Genomic DNA, 9,733 nt, shown 5'->3' with positions numbered 1-9,733 from the left:
TAAATATTTCTAGAGCTCATTTTCATCATTATTGTTGGAGGAGTTTCAATCTGGTCAAGGTCTGTACAATTTAAAATATTTGGTAACACTTTATTTCGGTGGTCCACTTTAGACATTCTACTTACTATAAGTACCTTTGCAACTGCATTTCAATTTATTCTACTAACCCGAACCCTAATCTGACAGTCTGCTAATACTCTAATAAGAGTTAGCTGACATGTTAGTGATATTGACCTTTGTATTGACCTTTTCAAGAACCTAAGAACCTACTTTGAAACAGTAGGAGCATTAACTCAGAATGTCTATGGTCACTTGTGGTGTTGGGTTGTTTCATTTCAATTTTTTCTTATCTTTCATCAAAATAAAATAAAATAAATAATCCTTACATTGTCTATTTAACCGTATTTAGTGCCCACAACAGCATTGCAAATAAAAACTAACTACTCGCAAGTTTGTAACTCTTTAGTACTTTATTCAACTACACATTTATTCTTAAGGCAGAGCGTAGCTAATAGGTCATAAGCTCTCCGCAAAGTAATGCATAGTCTCATAATATGATGTTTACCCTCAATATTCAAATAGCAGCCTTCAAATACGTGAACAGAAGTTGTGTTGAAATGCTGTGAATTTCAGATCATCCTTCATTCTAACTTTTGCCTTAACTATTGTTGAAATTAAGCTAAATTAAATATGATACTATACTCAATCGTGATCATAATTGGTATTTTTACATGCATCATATAATATTCATAAAGTGTATTTGAAATGAATAAGGATTCATGAATAAATAGATACTGATAAATAAAAACACACAAGAAATTACCTTTATTATGAATTCATTTGACATTGTCAACGGACCACGCAGTTGCATGCTGTTTAGGACGGTTTCGTGTTGATGAGCCGCTAACAAAATACTGATCTATTCACATAATGTTCTCTCTCTTAAAATGTAAGCGAGTGTAAATGTCGGCATTATCATATGTCTACAGAATTGTAGTTTGTCAGGAAAATTATTAATGCAGTTCAGTCAGTCTGCTATTTTATTCCAACTGTTACTGCTGATCGGAGGCTTATTTAGTTGTAACATTTAGTAGTGTGTAAGTTGTAACTAAGTTGTAACATTTACGTCAAAACTATAGGCTGAGTTGTTAGCTGCAACCGGCCCCAGTAGCCTTGTCATTTCAGTCCAGATGTAATAACTCTGATATTACTATGTTATTACGCTAAGTGTTCATGTGCCTAAGTGGTTCCACACAACCAACCTAGTTTTTATTAACATTAAAGGTTTATTTAAAAAAAAAATGTTGTGACAACAGAACTGACTGAGGAAGAATCTATGTAAAATAATTGTAAAATGTCCAATTCAATCACTTTGCTGAAACTTAAAAGTGTTAAGTTTTCTGAACATGTTTTAGTCTAGTAAAAACTCTCCATATAAAAAGTGGCTCATTTATATAACACCAGTGTTAATTAATGTGTGTTGTCATTGATAATAAATAAGTTTGTGTTATATATTTATTATACATGCATTCAAATAAAAATGTACAAACACAACATAACACATATATGCCCCATATTTAATATATATGCATATATATTTAATATATACAGTATATACTTAATAATAATAGGGGGAATCTCCTCAACCACCACCAATGGATGATGCAGCATCCACCTGGATGATGTGACGGCAGCCATATTGCGCCAGAATGCCCACCACAGCAGCTTACTGGTGGAGAGGAGACATAGTGATGAAGCCAAATGGTATATATATATGGGGATGATTAGGAGGCCATGATGGACAGAGGCCACTGGGCAAATTTGGCCTGGATGCCGGGGTTACACCCCTACTCTTTCGAAAGACATCCTGGGATTTTTTGTGACCACAGAGAGTCAGGGCCTCGGTTTAACGTCTCATCCGAAGGAGCAGCTGCCATTCCAACTGCTGGTCCCTGTCTTTGATTGCCAAGCGCTGCATTTTTTGTGGAGGTGACTGGTCCACACCTGCATTGTCCTGTTGAAGGAACAGCCATATAATATTTCGCTGACCAGAAATTAATAAGTGATTCTTAGAGAAAATCTACAGAAATATTGCTTTTACAATTTCTATAAACTGAAAAGAATATGAAAGTCACAGTTTAAATTATTAAAGTGTTTACATTTTTAAATTGAATTCAATTTGAAAGAAAGGAGGAAACTAACCAATGCTCTCTTCTAGTTCAGCTGAAGTTATTATTTGGTTCAAGATTCAGCTGCAACTTTTTGTAAATTTTCACATATTTTATTTTGTGGAGGTGGCTGACACACACCTACTATCATGTTCTGGTGTGTTCTAGTCACACTACACACCAGGAAGTGCTGATTCAAAGTCGGATCCTCGCGCTAAATAAGTCCTTAGGGGTGGGAGGTTAGGCAACCTGGAGGCTGACAACGAGGTGGCTTTGCTGAACTGGAAGTCTCCAGAGCGACGCCGGCAAATCCGGAGACCAGAAAGGTGCTGTCGGTTCAGGGAGCCAAGAAGGATTGGCCCTCGTGGCCTTGTCGAGGAAGCCAGGCTCGGCCACGTAATGGGCTCATGGGCTGGAGTCGTTTCTAAATGTCAGGATTCAACTTACGGTGTTTTGTATTGTATTCTATCATGGTTATGGTGTGTTCTAGTCACACTACACACAAGGAAGTGCTGATACAAAGGCTTTAATCAAAATGCAGTAGAAAACAGGAGAATCAAAACACACTCTACTAAATAAAGACAATACAGGACAAAAAACTAACAAAAACTGAGGGCTTATATACACAAACTAAGGAGCTAATTAACAAGGCACACCTGAACTGAGGAACCTAATCAAAGACAAACAGGTGCTGAACTAATAGAACAAACTGTAAAGCTAACTAGAAACACAACACAATGAAAACCAAATTAAAACGACATACATGTGGATGTGGAAACTACATTGTCCTGTTGAAGAAACAAACATAATCATGTTGGGCTGGTTTAATGAGTGCTTCTTAGACTAAATCAAAAGACATGTCTTTCTATCGGTTTGAAATAGTATAAAAGGATTTCAAATAGAAGACCCAGAAAACATAGTAGCATATTTGAAGTCAATGTTTTTTCTAAATAAATCTGCTGTCTCTGCTGTTCCCTCTGCTTCTGTCTCTGATGTTTTGGGATCCTGAGGCTTTCTCCCTGTTTTGGGGAACCTGCAGGCACAAGTGTAACATTTACGTCAAAACTAGGCAGCTCAGCAGCTCAGGGATCTTCAGATTTCTGTTCTCTGGGATCTTGTCAGGGACAGGCACTCCCTGTGCACAACAGGCAGGCTTCTGCTGCAGTATCTCCTGCCTTCTGTGGCTCTGGGATCTTTAGTTCTTCCCTCTTTGAGGTCTTCTCAGGCACAGGAGCTCCCTGAAGAAAAGATGCTTGAGGATTCTGCTGCAGCAGCTCCCGTCTCAGAAGCTCAGGGAACTTTAGCTTTTGCCTCTTAGAGATGTTGTCAGGTAGTGTTTCCTGAAGAGAAGCTTGAGGCTTCAGCTGAATTAACTCTTGTCTCAATGGCTTAGGGATCTTTAGTTTTCCCTCTTTGAGGTCTTGTCAGGCACGGGTGCTCCCTGAAGAGAAGAAGCTTGAGGCTTCTGCTACAGTAGCTCCCGTCTCAGAGGCTCAGGGATCTTTAGCTTTTGCCTCTTTGATATGTTGTCAGGCAGTGTTCCCTGAAGAGAAGACTCTTGAGGCTTCTGCTGCTGCAGCAGCTCCTGCCTCAGAGGCTCAGGGATATGTAGTTTTCGCCTGTCTGGGACCTGCATGGGTGCTCCATGTGGGGAACATGCGGGCACTTTTGGGGCAGGCCCAGGTGCTTTCTGTAACTTGGGCACAGTTGGTCAAGTCAAGTCAAGTCAAGTCATCATTTATATAGCGCTTTCAACAATGTAGATTGTTTCAAAGCAGCTTTACAGAGATAAACATATCATTTAAGGTAACAGAGATTGGTTTGGTTTTATAGCGGTTCTTGAATAATGTTATTTTCCAGCTAAAGTTAGTTTTGATTGATTCACTTCCGTCGAAATGATCATTTGTTATTAAATTAGGGGCCGCTAAGACGACACCATTCTTTCTAAACAGACTTTAAACGCGAACCTGTGACGCTGATGGCGTTCACATGCGCATTAAGAATTGATTCTATAGTTATGTGCGTTTGAATATATGTGCGCAGGTTTGTAATTCCCTACAAACCGTGCCTAAACAAACTACTTTTCTTGCCTATAAATTTTGATACAGAATTTTATTTTATTTTATCACTTCGGGGTTGGTGCGTGAACCGTAATTTCCACAACACTTTATCTGTAGAGTGGAATAGGGATCCTCCATAGGGAGAGGCTAGTTGGCACTTCAGCACTGCGTTGTCATCGGGTCCAGGCGAAGGTCCTTCTTCAGATCTGGAAACGGCCTGGATCCGACAGGCTGCAGGAAAACCTTGGGATAAACAAATACACTACAATTAGCGTAGATGCCATTCTTCTTATGATGTAACGAGTACATCTGGATTTAAGGGAAGTGTTCCCAGTTCCGGCTGACCTAATCTATGCAGCCTAACATTGAATTATAGCAGGCGATAATGTATTATGTGAATGCTAGGTCAAAGAGATGTGTTTTTAGTCTAGCTTTGAACTGACAGAGTGTGTCTGCTTCCCGGACAATGGTAGGAAGACTGTTCCAAAGTTTTGGTGCTAAATAGGAAAAGGATCTACCGCCAGCAGTCGATTTTGATATTCTAGGTGTTATCAACTGGCCGGAACTTTGAGATCGCAATAGACGTGAAGGACTATAATGCGTTAAGAGCTCGCTCAAGTACTACGGAGCTAACCATTAAGTGCTTTGGAAGTAATCAGCAATATTTAGAAATTTATACGATGTTTAATAGGCAGCCAATGCAGTGTTGATAGAACTGGGGCTGATATGGTCATACTTCCTGGTTCTGGTAAGAACTCGAGCTGCAGCGTTTTGAACTAGCTGTAGTTTGTTTATTAAGCGTGCAGGGCAACCACCCAGTAGACCATTACAATAATCTACATACAAGTTGTCGATTTAGATGATTTAACGAGTTTGCAAAATTCTTCCTCTCCTATAGTAACAAATGAATCAAATTTTTCCTCAGGGATACTACAATGCACTCCCTGATGTGATACTGTAGTAGACGGTTGCATAGTTATAATTTTGTCCCTGATATTATCAATCTTATAAGTGAAGAAGTTCATAAAGTCATTACTGCTGTGTTGCTTGGAAACTTCTGGGCTAGAAGCTTTATTTTTCGTTAGTTTAGCCACTTGTTCAAATAAAGCAATCTTTAGTGGCAGAAGTGATAGGTCTAACAAATTTATAACACGGAGTCGGCTTTGCAGCCTTGGCTAAATGTAATTTGCATGAGACTAGATAATGATCTGAGATGTCATCGATCTGCTGCAGTATTCCAACGGTTTCAACATTGATTCCATATGATAGTATTAGATCTAGAGTATAATTCTAATTCTGATAGAAAGTCAGCAAATTCTTTAAATAAAATCTTTATGGTGCCCTGGTGGCCTGTACACAGTAGCCAGCAGAATTCTCAAACGTGATTTATCGTTTACACTATATATTTTTTACATTAAGCACCAACACTTCAAAAGAAGTATATTTAATTTCTTAGTGGTTTTGGAAATATTACTATAAATTACCGCAACACCTTCCCCTTTGCCTTTCGGACGAGGCTCATGTTTATAACTGTAATCTTGTGGGGTTGACTCATTTAAAGTAATATAATCGTTTGGTTTTAGCCAAGTTTCTGTCAAACACAGCACATCTAGGTTATAATCTGAAATCATATCATTAACTATGAGCGCTTTTGAAGTAAGGGATCGAATATTCAGCAACCCAAGCTTTATCGTTTGCTCATCTCTGTATTATATCTGTTTTTTATTTGTTGAACATCAATTACATTTTTAACCTTAGATGGGTTTGGACGTTTTTTGGATTTCCAAATTCGGGGAACAGACACAGTCTCTATATGATGATCTAGGTGAAAGAGGCTCTATGTGATGGGATTTATCTGACCTTGGTGACGCGAGGCCGCTAGCAGACGGTCGGTTAAGCCAGTCTGTCTGCTTCCTGACCTGGTGCCCAAATTACTAGAGAGAAGAACAACACCATCCCAGTAGGGGTGGTTAATCTGTCTGATTTCCCGATTCGATTCGATTACGATTATTGAAGTCCCGATTCGATTACAGTCGATTTTCGATTATTAACGATTCTCGATTAGCGATTATTGATTTTCCATTTCACAACAGTAAACGAAAATACACTAGACCAACATATGATTATATTAGCAGCAACATTTTGGTATTAATTTGCACTTTTTATTTGTTTGATATTCAATGAAAATGTAATGATGGTTACTGAGGACATGCAAACATGCTTGTTGTCTACTACTTAGGCAACCCATTATCTTTAAATTAAATTATTTTTTAAAAGCAATTGTGTTGCATTATAATGCAAAGGCACCTGGTTCTATTAATTGACAGCGTTAAAATGCATTTTGTGATTTCCTTCAATTGAAAATCTTTGAAGCAAGTTTGGGGGATTTGAAGGGCACCCAATTCACAGAATCACCCAGAAATTCAAAAGAACAGCATTTATCTGAAATAGAAAGCTTTTGTAACATTAAACAATACCGTTCAAAATTTTGGAGTCGGTAAGATTTTTTATTTAATTTTTTTGGGCGAAAGAAAAAAGAAATCAATACTTTTATTCATCAAGGATAAATTAAATTGATCAAAAGTTACAGTGAAGACATTTATAATGTTACAAATCAATTATCTGAATCTTTTGTGTGTGTGTGACTATAAATACTTTGCTTTAAAAGTACAAAGTAATGACCCATAAAGAATTAACGTACAATATATTTTATTAACATTGCAAAGAACCAACAGGAAAATAAATGTGTGCCTAAACTAGGAGCATACTTGTAGTAAATTAATATTATAACGACTGGTACAGCCGAGTGTTTTTCCTCCTCTGGCTGGAAACGTGTCATATGGTTTCTCATATTTGACGTGTTTCGGTCGTTAGTTTTATTATACAAAGCTTACAACTAGTGTGGCTCTTGTCCAGCTCCTTTCCCCCTTCAACTTCAGAAGCCAAAATATCTCCACACGTCAGCTTTTAACCTAACCTAACGCGGAGGGTGTTTAGCGCTCAGCCATCGCGTCTCTGTTATGTGCACGCCACAGACGGTCCGGCCACTGCACTTCCGCGCTTCAGAGTTCCGTCTTTCGCGTTCCGTCAATATTACGTTATTATAAATATATCAAAAATTTTTTTTTTTTTTTTTTGGGGAAAATCGATTTTTTTACATTTGTGAATCGATTCAGAATCGTCCACGTCCGCATCGCGATGCATCTAAGAATCGATTTTTTCCCCCACCCCTACATCCCAGGAGGGATGAATACAATCTGTTTTCAACAGGTCAGGTTTGCCCCAAAAACTTTTCCAATTGTCTATGAATTCTATATTATTTTGCGGACACCACTTAGACAGTCAGCCATTGAGTGAGGCCAATCGACTAACTATCTCATCACTCCAGTGAACAGGAAGGGGGGCAGAGCAAATTACAGTGCCTGACATCGTACTTGCGAGGTAGGTGTAACCTAAATCACAAGCTTAAACTAAGTATAGACCAGTCACAGAAGATTAAGTGCGACTCTCTGGAGGAAAAAATGCTATTGGTACACAACAACAAAAAAATGGGAATAACCACTCAACACATCAATGGTAAGTATTAAGTATAAGAAAAGTATTTATATTTTTCGTATCTTTTAGCTTTTCTTTTCTTAGTAACTCTTGAAGTGAAATATTAGAAGGGAAAACAAAACACAATATAACAGTATGTCTCATTCAATTGAAATGTCCAATGAGAAATAAACAAAAAAAATAAAAATAATGTCTCAATTCAGAAAATCAGTGTTTCAGTTCAAAAAAAAAAAAAAACAGTATCTCAGTTCAGATTCAGGGAAGGGAAAAAATAATAATAATATGACTCAGTCCAAGAAAAATCAGTTTCTCAATCCAGCGAGTCCGAAGAAGAAAAATAAAATAATAATTTGCTCAGTCCAGTAGAATAAAGGTGATTAAAGAAGAATGGTTCGTCCTACCAATGTATTCCTCACGCTTGAAACTATATCACCAGGTACGATTCAGATGGGAATGGCTCGCCAGTCCTCGCAATGCGCACACAGCAAAAGGCAAGGACAATTCCTCGACGTCAATCTCAACTGCTGATGCTCAGGATCGGCAGCAGATGAAACATTCACTCACATCAAGGAGAATATAATCCAGAAAGAAAAGAAAATATTTAGGTGATTATCCTAAACACCCATCACTTTGGTCTTATTACTTCTGTAAATCGCCACTGCCTAAATCTTCCTTCCGATCAAGAACATACAGAACTTCTGTTCAATATAATCAAAGTTTGTTTTTATCTCTTATCCACTTGAATACAGGTAATGCTTTCGCATGGCTTCTCTCATATTTCGACGATCTTTTTTAGGGGCGGGGCTCAACTTTCGCTTCATCCAATTGGCGATCTCTTTAGGTTACTCTGACTAGTTTCAACTTAGAATTATTTTAAAATACAATTATTGTTTTGATTTCTCTCTTTTTTTATACTATATTGAATAATATAGATAATTCATTTTCTACATATAATATTATTTGTTAGTTGTTTTTCCCTTTTTCTTTTTCTCAAGGTTCTATTTTAACCCTTTGTGACCTGGGTTACATAGGCACAGGTGCTTCATGTGGGGACTAGGCAGCCACTAGTTCTCCCTGTGTTTTTTTCTGCCTCCACTTCTCCATAGTCTTCAGTGTTGCATCTGAGAAGCCAGGGATGTCAGGCATGAAGTTCCTCTGCCTCCACTGTTTCCCACCACAGCCCTGAGGTGAGGTCCCCATACTCAGGCTCCTCAGAGATGGGGCGTGAAACCTCCATTATTGCCCACCACCGTCCTGCAGCGAGGGCCATGGTGAGCTCATCTGAGCTCATCTCATTCTCAGGAAAACCGGTGGGCACTGTTGACATACTCGTATTGATTTTGGAATTGATGGTGAAAGATGATCTAAAGAACACTGACAGAATGCAACTGTCTCTGAGTCGGCACGATTGGGCATGATCCGTTGTGAGTTTCAAATTATTATTCATAATCGGCCTTACAGTCATTAAGTTGTCCCCGGCTTAAGAGGCAAAAGCTAAAGATCCCTTAGCCTTTGAGACGGGCGCTGCTGCAGCAGCAGAAGCCTCAAGTTTCTTCTCTTCAGGGAGCCTAAAATATCCCACCCCTTGACAGGTGCCTTTGTAACAATATAATCAATATTATTTGCTTCATCTGTCAGTGGTTATAATGTTGTGGCTGATATATATTAATTGAGATAAACTGTCTGAACTCTACTGCACCTTGTCCAGACAGGAAACACAAAGGCAGCACGTGTTGACCCTTCATGAACCCTTTGAAATGGTAATTGAATAACACATTGAAATGTAATTTCAATTATTAAGTTATTTAAAATTGGTCAAAATTCCACAATTCCCTAATATTTCTAGGTTGTCTATGACCTGTAAATGGTTTTCTTAGACGCCATATTACAGTTTTGTTTTTGGGGTGGGTCTACTAGAATAGGTTTTCATGCATGAATGTTCATAAAATA

The sequence above is a fragment of the Rhinichthys klamathensis genome, unplaced genomic scaffold (assembly GCF_029890125.1).
Source record: "Rhinichthys klamathensis goyatoka isolate OS25496 unplaced genomic scaffold, OSU_Roscu_1.1 h1tg000395l_1, whole genome shotgun sequence".
In the NCBI taxonomy this organism is placed as follows: Eukaryota; Metazoa; Chordata; class Actinopteri; order Cypriniformes; family Leuciscidae; genus Rhinichthys; species Rhinichthys klamathensis.
The sequence above is the reverse complement of the archived record's forward strand: the minus strand, read 5'-3'. Positions refer to the sequence as shown.